General features: G+C 38.6%; 1 pseudogene; it reads left to right on the top strand.

Moving 5' to 3' along the window:
- Positions 1 to 633: 633 nt before the first annotated feature.
- LOC141719217 (LRR receptor-like serine/threonine-protein kinase EFR) lies at positions 634 to 11,751 on the top strand (annotated as a pseudogene).
- Positions 11,752 to 11,987: the final 236 nt, after the last annotated feature.

Genomic DNA, 11,987 nt, shown 5'->3' with positions numbered 1-11,987 from the left:
GTCGTGCCGGGTCAGTGATGTGCGGTCCGGGCCCGGTTTGTCAATATTGGATTCGTAATCGGTTCGGGTAATTTAACGAATTGTGCGGGTTTGAACCGCCCCATTTCGGGCCGAATAATTACGGGTTTCCGTACGAACCGGTCCCGAATGTGCGGTTCAAACCCGCACATTTGGCCACCTCTACTTGTAATATTGAACTCTTTGAACTGCTAAACATGTATATTCTGGTTTTACTAATATGTAAAGTTGAAGAAGAAGCTGAGAATTGAGCAGATAGTGTCTCAAATGTGCCTTGTTTTCCGGGCTACAAAGATTGCTTAGTCTTTCTCATTAATTTTGCAATTTAAATTTTCTGCAGAACTGGCAAGCATACGAGAATCTAGTCCAAAATCTATAAGACTACAACCACCATCGAATCATTTAATCTACAGTACTGTGGAGAAATCTCAAGATTCTGTTGATGAATATACAACTCTCAAGACTTTTGGCGGGGAAATACAGCTCATACTTTTCAGAAATCTACCTAATTTGCCTGACTTATTAATTCGTTTAGGTCCCCAGCTAACTCCAGTCACTTGCCAGTTGCCAGACTCGACTATCAACACCACTCTCATTTCTTAAGCCTTCTAACTCATGACTACTCACCTCATAGATTTTCTTACAAAATACCTTCATCATCGAGAGCATTCTTACAGCCATCATGATCTTCATTTCTCTCCGATACATCATCCTCTTAGAATTGGTATTAGCAACTTCAACATTTGTGTCCTCAGTTTCAAACAAGCTTTGCTTTGTATTAGGGATTCAATAACAAGTGATCCATTGGGTGTGCTGAGCTCGTGGAACAATTCCATCCCCTTCTGTCAGTGGAAAGGCGTTACATGCAGTCCAACAGGGCAGAGGGTAACATCATTAAACCTCTCCTTGCAAAACTTGGTGGGTAAATTGTCTCCTCATATTGGAAACATGTCCTTTCTCAGAAAAGTTGACCTCAGTCAAAATGAATTCCGTGGCCCAATTCCAAATGGAATTGGTCGCCTGTTTCGCCTACAATCCCTTCTATTGCAAATCAATTTTTTTTAAGGAGAATTCCCCACCAATTTGAGTCACTGCATAAATATCAAAAACATAAATATGCATCAAAACGATCTTCAAGGAGAACTACCTACAAAATTTGCTTATTGGTCTAAGCTTCATGTCTTTGATCTCGGAAACAATCATTTTACTGGATCAATTCCACCGTCAATAGGAAATATATCATATGTTCACGGACTCTGTCTAGATGGTAACAATTTAACCGGGGGCATACCTTTGGAAGTTTCTCATCTTACACAACTGAGGGTTCTTATATTGGCTACAAACAATTTGTTAGGTATGGTTCCCCTACCAATCTACAACATTTCATCCCTCTTTACTGTTGATGTAAACAATAATGACTTAAAAGGAACACTTCCGGAACTTTTGGGCTTCACCCTTCCCAAGCTAAAATGGTTCTACGCTGGAAGTAACAGCTTTTCAGGGCCACTTCCACCATCAATAACTAATGCGTCCAATCTTGTCGACTTTGACATAGCAAATAACAATATTACAGGCCCTGTATCAAGGAGTGTGGGAAGCCTTCGCAGTCTTGAATGGCTAAACCTAGCTATGAACCCACTCGGAGACAATCATCCATCTGATAACATGATCTTCTTCAATTCTTTGGTCAACTGCACCAATATAAAGGTATTGGCCTTTGGCGGGATCGGTTTAAGAGGGAAGCTCCCGGTTTCTTTAGTCAATCATTCGACCACTATAGAGATATTTGATTTGTTTGACAACTACATATACGGAAGCATACCCCGTGAAATTGGAAAACTAGTGAACCTAATGCAACTTAGGTTGTTTTTCAACTTCTTAACGGGGACTATTCCACAATCAATCGGGAAATTACCAAAATTAGGCAGACTAAATTTGGGCGAAAACAACATTTCTGGTGTAATTCCAACTTTAATTAGCAACTGTACTCAATTAGTTGTTCTCAACTTAGAATATAATATGCTCGAAGGAACCATACCTACTGAAGTGTTTAACATCACAACTCTACAGGAAATGTGTTAGAAAATTAGGATTTTAGAGCTTAATTTAATTATGTTCTTGATGTTAATCCTAAAATCTAATGATTGGAAATTGTTCAATGATATTTGAACTTAAATTTTCATGTATGGTTTTAAGAATTTTCTTAATGAAATCCATATGAAATGAGAGTTGAAAGTAACTTGGAAAAGCTTGGAAAAATTTGAGAATGTTTGTCCCACATTGAAATAAATAAAGAAGGGTGTGTGCTTTATATGGTATTACCCACATGAGTAGTATACAACTACTAAGGTGTGTGATGGTCCATTGTGTTGTTGTGTGCTTCACGCGCGCACACACACACGCGCGCCCCGCCACGCACCGGACCGGGTCGAAGGGCGATTTGGGCGAATGTCTCGGCGTCTCGCGTACGCGAGGCGACCTGGGCGAGGATTTTATTTATTTGAGAATTATTTTAATTCGAATTTATTTATTGGTGACTGGATTATTGGGTTGGGTACTCTGAAATAGGCTAAGTCACTTTGTTAGTGGGCTTAGTCTAAATATATTGAACCTGCAAATAATCTGATCTGTAACAAGTTCTGATATCAGAATCAGAACTTAAGAACTGATGAATAAAATCAGAACTTAACAAATTCTGATATCAGAATCAGAACTTAAGTACTGATGAATCAAATCAGAACTTAACTTAAGTTCTGATAATAATGTGGGTGTTAATGTGAAAAGCTGTTACAAATAATTTAAATTCAAAAGCTGTTCAGTTTTGATTTTTTCATTAATGAATTCAAAATCTGATCAGTTTTTATTTTTTCATTAATGAAGCAGTTTAATTCAGACATTAAGTGTGTGGACAGTTTCATTTTTCCTCTCCTATAAATAGAGGCTAAACTGAATGAATAAAAAATAACACACTACATTCTCTTCTCTTCTCTTCAACCTCTCTGCATTTCTCTCCCACAAGTCCTGAAGTGCTGATATTTTCCGGCGACTGAGGTGCTGGTCGAAGTGGAGCTTTTGTTGCTGCTGTTAACATAAACTCCGAGCTGTTTTATCCTGGTGGAGATATTGTGCGCATCCCAAACGCAACAGGTAGGGACAATATTCTCTTCAAGAGCAGCCAGGACTTCGAGCAAGGCCTGGTGACTCAGCTGTGATCATTTTTCTTAGCATTTTGTATCTGTGAACCTGTATTTCAGTCACTGTTAAAAGCTATGGTTTCGGGTACATCTTTCTTTCTCTCTACGTTATTTCAGTTACTGATTTTGTTTACCTGCATGTTTTGTTTTGTTAACTGTGGTCTTGGCCTAAACTTGTTAAATTCTTTATACACTTGCTTCTATGTTGCTATATTTGTTAGTGAGGTGTACAACATTCTTGAAGAGAATATTAGTTATATAGAATTTAGCATAATGGTTAACGAAAGTGAGGTTATCGTTGGTGGTGGTAGCAGTTCGGGTGCAACTGCTGGGGCCATTGATTGGACCACCTATAGTTTCCCACAAGCTGTTGAACTAACCGGTTTACCGGAGAAATTCAACGGTGGCATTGGCTTTTCTCGCTGGCAGAAAAGGATGAAGTTGTGGTTGACTATAAAGGGTCTGTGGCCGGTTGTGGAATATGAGAAACCAGTAGTGGATCAAGAGAAGGCTGACACAGTTAAGGCTTTTGCGAAGTGGGCTGAGAAGGATGGAGTGGCTAGGGCGGCCATTCTGGCGGTACTAACAAACACTTTGTTTGATGTCTATTCTTCTGATGCCTACTCTGCAAAACTCTTATGGGAGAAGCTGGACCAGACACATAATACTGACTCACAAGGTCTAGAAAAGTATTCTGTGGCAAGGTTCCTCGAGTTCAAGCTGGTGGACAATAAGTCCATGACTGAGCAGGTGCATGAGTTCGAGATGATAGTGCATGCTTTGAAGGAGTCTGGAATGAATCTCCCGGAGAAGTTCAAGGTGATGAGTCTGATTGAAAAACTCCCGAAGTCTTGGGAAGAGTTCTCTCTCTCCCTGAAAAGACAGAAAGGAGAGATCACTTGGACCAACCTTATGCTGGACATCTCGGTACAAGAACAACACAAGTCCAAATAGGGACATGTGATGCCAACTGAACACGGTACCTCGAAGGTAAACATAGCAACTGTAGGACAAAAGAGGAAGGCTTTTGCTAAGAAAGCTAATAGTAATAAACCTAAGAGTGACAAGGACAAGGCCAAGAAACCCAAGGCAAACAAACCATGCTGGTCTTGTGGGCAGGTTGGGCACTGGAGTAAGGACTGCCCTACGAAGAAAGCGAAGAAAACCGAGGTAGCGCAAGCAAATGTTGTGCTTGGAACCGCAAGTGGGCCTGTAGTGAACATGGTTGTTGGTGAGGCTACGGCTTCTGAAACCGACGTTGACCGGTATGTATCCTACAACCCTGTGATATTTTCTACCTATCTGTCAAATGAATGGTTGATAGATACTGGAGCTAATGTACATATTTGTGCTGATATTAATTTATATGTATCTTATCAACAGAGTCATAGCCTGACTGTGAAGATGGGGAATGCTAGTGTTGCTCAAGTACATGGAGTTGGAAACGTGGATCTGAAGTTCCCTTCAGGACGTATTCTATCTCTGACGAGAGTGCATCATGTTCCCAACATGCGTAGAAATATAATAAGTGGAAGCTGTTTAGTTTCTAGTGGTTTTGAAATTTCGTTCAAGTGTAATAAAGTAGTTCTTATTCACACTGGTACATTCTTTGGCAAGGGTTACTTGTCAAATGGTTTATTTGTTATTAATGCGGATCCCGTTTTGGGAAATTTGAATAATAATGTTATTCCTACTGTTAACTGTATTGAGTCCTCAAATATATGGCATGCTAGACTAGGTCATTTAAACTTTGGTGCTCTTAAGAACATGATGAACTTAGAGTTGATTCCAAAATATACCATAGAAAAGAATTCTAAATGTCAAGTATGTGTGTCTGCTAAACAGATAAGGAAACCTTTTCATAACGTTGTTAGGGATTCAGACTTGTTAGATTTAGTACACACTGATATTTGTGAATTTGGTGGTGTGTTGACCAAGGACCAGTTTAGATACTTCATTACTTTTATAGATGATAGTAGTAGATACTGTTATGTTTATTTACTTAGACATAAGGATGAAGCACTTAGTAAATTCATTATATATAAAACTGAAGTAGAAAAACAAACTAGTAAGTTACTTAAAAGGTTGAGATCTGATAGAGGTGGTGAGTATACGAGTAATGCTTTTAATGAATTTTGTGCAAACAATGGTATAGTTCATGAAGTTACTCCACCATACACACCTGAGTCTAATGGGGTTGCCGAGCGAAAGAACAGAACATTTAAAGATATGATTAATAGTATGCTTATTAACTCTGGGTTGCCTAAATACATGTGGGGGGAGGCTCTAAATACGGCTTGCCATATTTTGAATAGAGTCCCTCTGAAACACATGGATAAAACACCCTTGGAGTTATGGAAAGGCAGGATGACTAGTCTTAAGTATCTTCGTGTGTGGGGGTGCCTTGCTAAGGTGCTTGTTCCTGAACACAAGAGAAAGAAACTAGGTCCAAAGACTGTTGACTGTATCTTTCTGGGCTATCTTGAAACCACTACAGCTATGAGATTTTTAGTGTTAAAATCTGACATAGATGGTATAGTGGCAAACACGATAGTTGAATTTCGAGATGCGACATTCTTTGAGGATGTCTACCCTATAAAGACTGGAATACCTGAAACGACTTCTGAGGAAGATCCTACTCATACATCAAGTTTTATTCCTGATCATGTGGAAAAGATGACAAATGTGGGGGCGGAACCTAGTAGTAGCTCTATTCCTAAGGAACTAGAGGAACCAAGGAGAAGTAAGCGTGCAAAGGTAGTCAAGGATTTTGGAGGTGATTTCATCACTTACAATATCGAGGACGAACCTTTAACTTTCCGGCAAGCTATGGATTCTTCTGAGTCAAGGCACTGGAAGGGCGCTGTCAAGAGTGAAATTGACTCTATTATTTCTAATGGAACATGGGAGTTGGTTGATCTCCCTCCTGGGTGTTCTACTATTGGGTGCAAATGGGTCTTTAAAAGGAAGTTGAACCCTGACGGCTCAATAGATAAGTACAAAACTAGACTGGTAGCTAAGGGTTTTAAGCAAAAGGAAGGAATTGATTATTTTGATACATACTCTCCGGTTGCAAGAATGGTAACAATCCGAATGCTTATAGCATTGGCTTCAGTCCATGGTCTTATCATCCATCAGATGGATGTAAAGACGGCTTTTCTTCATGGTGAACTTGAAGAAGAGATTTATATGGATCAGCCTGATGGATTTGTTGCATCAGGCAATGAAAGGAAAGTATGTAAGTTGATCAAGTCCATCTATGGCTTGAAACAAGCTCCCAGAGATTGGCATAAAAAGTTTGATGAAACTATATTGCCTTTCAGTTATAAGATTAATGAAAGTGATAAGTGTGTCTACACTAAAAGTTAAAGGTAATGAGTGTGTTATTTTGTGCCTATATGTGGATGACATTTTATTGTTTGGAACTAATATTGAGATTATTAACGAGACTAAAGAATTCTTGAAAAGACATTTTGAAATGAAGGATATGGGTGAGGCAAGTGTGATTCTTGGAATCAAACTGGTTCATTCCACTGAATGAATAACCTTGACTCAATCTCATTATATAGAGAAATCTATACTTGAGAAATATGGTTATTCACAGTGTAGAATCGCTAGTACACCTTATGATTCGAAAGTTTCCCTTGTCAAGAATACTTCAGGAGTGCATGTGTCTCAGTTAAGGTATTCTCAGATTATTGGGAGCTTGCAATATCTTGCTAACTGCACTAGACCAGATATTTCATATTCTGTGTCTAAATTGGCTAGATATACAAGCTGTCCAAACAGAACTCATTGGGATGCTCTTGATAGAGTACTTAGATATCTAAAAGGCACAATGTACCTTAGTTTACACTACAGGAGATTTCCTGGTGTGCTTGAAGGGTACAGTGATGCAAGTTGGATAGCTAAGAAGTCTGGTTCCAATGGAGTGACTGGATACGTGTTCACCTTGGCTGGTGGAGCAATATCCTGGAAGTCAAGCAGACAGACTATAGTTACTCGGTCTACTTTTGAGGCTGAGTTGTGTGCACTTGATGCCACAGGGACGGAGGCTGAATGGTTACACGAACTTATGTCTGCAATACCTGTAGTAAGCAGACCGCTTCCTGCTATTGCTATTCACTGTGATAGTCGAACAACTATCGACAAGATTAGCAGTAAAAAGCATAATGCTAAAACTAAGAGACACATCCAAGTTAGACTCAAGTCTATAAGGGGTTTAGTGATTGATAGGATCATAGCTATAGAGTTCATAGGAACTCAGAATAATATAGCTGATCCTCTTACTAAAGGACTGGAACCTGCAGTGGTCCTTAAGTCAAGGTTGGGGATGGGACTGTCAACCCGTCATAACTCATTAACAGTGGGAACCCAATACACATGAGAGGAGATCCCTCGAAGTGTATTCAATGGGTAATAACAAGCTGTAAGGATGAGTTGGTAGTACCTTTGCTACATAGATGATACTATAGTATCTGAGTCTATTCCCTGTAAACCTAGAAGGTACTAACACTGCCAGAAAAGCAAGAGTGTTAAAACTCTGAATGGGATCAAGTCATTTGACGAGATAGAGGCAGTATATCTCTGGAGATGCCCAGCTAAGCGAATGTAATTGTGTGGTCGCAATTAGAGGATAGGGTTAATCCTTGAAGCATTCGACGAACAGGATCGAGACATGACCATTAATGTCTCAAAGCTGTAGATTGGCACCATAACCTTTGACTTGTCGTCGTCTATAGAATATGGTTATACTAAACGGATTAAGATTCAAGGTGAAACATTCCATCTGAGTCCGATAGCCATTGAAGTAGAGGAATTAGGAGGGTTCAAACCCGGAAGGGTACCGACTCTGAAAAACAAGTCATGAAGGGAAATTGATCGCATTTCTGTATGGATTTGTGGGGGATTGTTAGAAAATTAGGATTTTAGAGCTTAATTTAATTATGTTCTTGATGTTAATCCTAAAATCTAATGATTGGAAATTGTTCAATGATATTTGAACTTAAATTTTCATGTATGGTTTTAAGAATTTTCTTAATGAAATCCATATGAAATGAGAGTTGAAAGTAGCTTGGAAAAGCTTGGAAAAATTTGAGAATGTTTGTCCCACATTGAAATAAATAAAGGAGGGTGTGTGCTTTATATGGTATTACCCACATGAGTAGTATACAACTACTAAGGTGTGTGATGGTCCATTATGTTGTTGTGTGCTTCACGCGCACACACACATGCGCGCGCCCCGCCCCGCCATGCACCGCACCGGACCGGACCGGACCGGGTCGAAGGGCGATTTGGGTGAATGTCTCGGCGTCTCGCGTACGCGAGGCGACCTGGGCGAGGATTTTATTTATTTGAGAATTATTTTAATTCAAATTTATTTATCAGTGACTGGATTATTGGGTTGGGTACTCTGAAATAGGCTAAGTCACTTTGTTAGTGGGCTTAGTCTAAATATATTGAACCTGCAAATAATCTGATCTGTAACAAGTTCTGATATCAGAATCAGAACTTAAGAACTGATGAATAAAATCAGAACTTAACAAGTTCTGATATCAGAATCAGAACTTAAGTACTGATGAATCAAATCAGAACTTAACTTAAGTTCTGATAATAATGTGGGTGTTAATGTGAAAAGCTGTTACAAATAATTTAAATTCAAAAGCTGTTCAATTTTGATTTTTTCATTAATGAATTCAAAATCTGATCAGTTTTGATTTTTTCATTAATGAAGCAGTTTAATTCAGACATTAAGTGTGTGGACAGTTTCATTTTTCCTCTCCTATAAATAGAGGCTAAACTGAATGAATAAAAAATAACACACTACATTCTCTTCTCTTCTCTTCAACCTCTCTGCATTTCTCTCCCACAAGTCCTGAAGTGCTGATATTTTCCGGCGACTGAGGTGCTGGTCGAAGTGGAGCTTTTGTTGCTGCTGTTAACATAAACTCCGAGCTGTTTTATCCTGGTGGAGATATTGTGCGCATCCCAAACGCAGCAGGTAGGGACAATATTCTCTTCAAGAGCAGCCAGAACTTCGAGCAAGGCCTGGTGACTCAGCTGTGATCATTTTTCTTGGCATTTTGTATCTGTGAACCTGTATTTCAGTCACTGTTAAAAGCTATGGTTTCGGGTACATCTTTCTTTCTCTCTACGTTATTTCAGTTACTGATTTTGTTTACCTGCATGTTTTGTTTTGTTAACTGTGGTCTTAGCCTAAACTTGTTAAATTTTTTATATACTTGCTTCTATGTTACTATATTTGTTAGTGAGGTGTACAACAAAATGTACCCTACTAACAATGTTTTTGGAGGTGTAATACCTGAGCAAATTGTGGGATTTTCTTCCCATTGTATTTTTCTTTATTTACAAGAAAATCTTTTCACAGGGTCACTACCATCCAACATTGGAAGCTTAAAACAATTGGTTCATTTGTATGTTTCCAACAACAAACTAAATGGAGAAATACCTGCTACCCTGGGTAATTGTGTGATGTTAGAGGAGCTACGTATGGAGGGGAACCTTTTTGAAGGTGGAATTCCATCTTCTTTTAAAGCTTTGAAAAGTCTTGTGTTGCTGGATCTTTCAGACAATAACATTTCAGGGAGTATTCCACCTTTTTTGTGGGGTTTCATCTAATGGAGTTTCTCAACCTGTCGCACAACAAGCTTCAAGGAGAAGTGCCTAAAGAAGGTATTTTTTTAAATGTTAGTGCTTTTTCAGTCATTGGAAATTTGTGGCTTTGTGGAGGTATACATGCATTGCAGTTGCCTGCTTGTCCTTTTCCTCTAACTACTACAAGGAATAAGAAAAGGATGTTTACCCCGAGAATATTACTCATTTTAGCTCTTGTGCCCCTTTCGCTCTTGTCTGCATGTCTTGCTTTCATTTTTTATCGGCAACAGAAATCCAAGAAGATGAATCTCCCAGTGTTGCAAGATAACCACTACCCTAGGGTTTCATACCAAGATCTTCTAGTAGCTACAAATGAGTTTTCTCCAAACAATTTACTAGGTGAAGGAAGTTATGGTTCTGTATACAAAGGAGTTCTCAAACCGGTGGATCAGATTGTTGCTGTGAAGGTACTAAATGTTGAAGTGCACGGAGCCGACAAGAGTTTTTTGGGAGAGTGTGAAACATTGAGGAATATTCGTCATCGGAATCTCATCAAAATCATTACTACATGCTCTAGCATTGATTTTAAGGGCAATGACTTCAAGGCGTTAATTTTTGACTTCATGACGAATGGGAGTCTGGACAACTGGTTACATCCTACTCCTTCCTATCAAGGAACTGGAAAAAGTTTGACTCTAATCCAGAGGGTAAATATTTCCATTGATGTTGCATTAGGAGTGGATTACCTACATAGTCACAGCAAGACAAGTATCATTCATTGTGACATAAAGCCAAGTAATATTCTTCTTGATGAGGAATTTGTTGCTCATGTAGGTGATCTTGGTTTGGCAAGGTTCTCCTTTGCTACTACAAGTGACATAAATCCAGCACAAACGAGTTCAACTGGTATTCGTGGAACAGTTGGATATGTTCCTCCAGGTAACCATTGATATCGACTTTTTTCATCATTGTTTTGTACTGCTCTACATAATTAAGTTACATGATTACTATATCAGACTTGAAGATCTTAGATCCTTAGCTAAGGCGTATTTTTAATCTAAGAAACTATAATAACTAGTAAAACTTCATTCTTGTCATTTTTTGTACCCTTCATTTGTGCAGAGTATGGAATGGGCGGGGGAATTTCTACGGAGGGAGATGTGTATAGCTATGGAATTCTTCTACTAGAAACGTTCTCAGAAAAACGACCTACGTGTAGCAGCATACTATTGACAAATGATACTAATCTGCATGACTATGTGAGGAAGGCACTTCCACAAAGGGTAATTGACATTGCTGACCCACGGATCGTACTAGATCAAGAAGATCGATATATGACCGCAACTCAGTCATACAACAGGGATACCATTGAGATATGCTTGGCCTTAATATTTGAAGTAGGGATATTATGCTCACTTGAAAGGCCAAAAGAACGCATTACTATAAATGCTGCTATTAAGAAGTTATATGTGGCAAGAGACATACTTCTGCGACGCCAGAAGTAACCTGCAGGATAAAGGAAATCTCTATATGTATACATTTGCTCTCCTAATGTGACATGGAGAATCAGTAACTCGATATTCCCATCTCTCTATCACTTTATATTACTTATAGGAAGTTTGGATCTGTTTGATACTAACATAATGATTTCTTAATATTACCCCCAGATTTGCTAGTTATTATATGCTCACCGTAGTTGAGTTATTCATTATCGTCAAATTGTTCGTGTGGTTAATTGTGTAACAGCATATTCGATGCATTCCAGGACAGTCTAATTGAACAAAAGGAAGCAAGGAAGATTAAGAACTATCAGTTTCTTTGTACTTGTGATTATTAATCTAGTGAAGTGAACATAAATTTAAGTATGTTGTTATATTTGTTGTTGATGCTGTTCTTGATTGATTAATCTGTAGTGAAACTGATATCTGGGCCGCATTTTTCAAATAAGATATTCTTGAGCTTAAATAAATGACTGTTTATATATATATATATATTGCGCAGATTAATATATTAAAATGAAGAACTGAAAAGAGGAAAGAACTTTCACCACCGCCCAGATGTTAAGAACAGCATTGCATCAGATTTATCCTAATGAAGAGGAGCACTAATTAAGGAAAAGGTGCCTAAGCCCTTTGAATCTTTAAATCTATCATATTCTAT

The sequence above is a fragment of the Apium graveolens genome, chromosome 4 (genome assembly GCF_009905375.1).
Source record: "Apium graveolens cultivar Ventura chromosome 4, ASM990537v1, whole genome shotgun sequence".
Taxonomy (NCBI): Eukaryota; Viridiplantae; Streptophyta; class Magnoliopsida; order Apiales; family Apiaceae; genus Apium; species Apium graveolens.
Note: the sequence above shows the minus strand (reverse complement) of the source record. Positions and strands in the feature narration are given on the sequence as shown.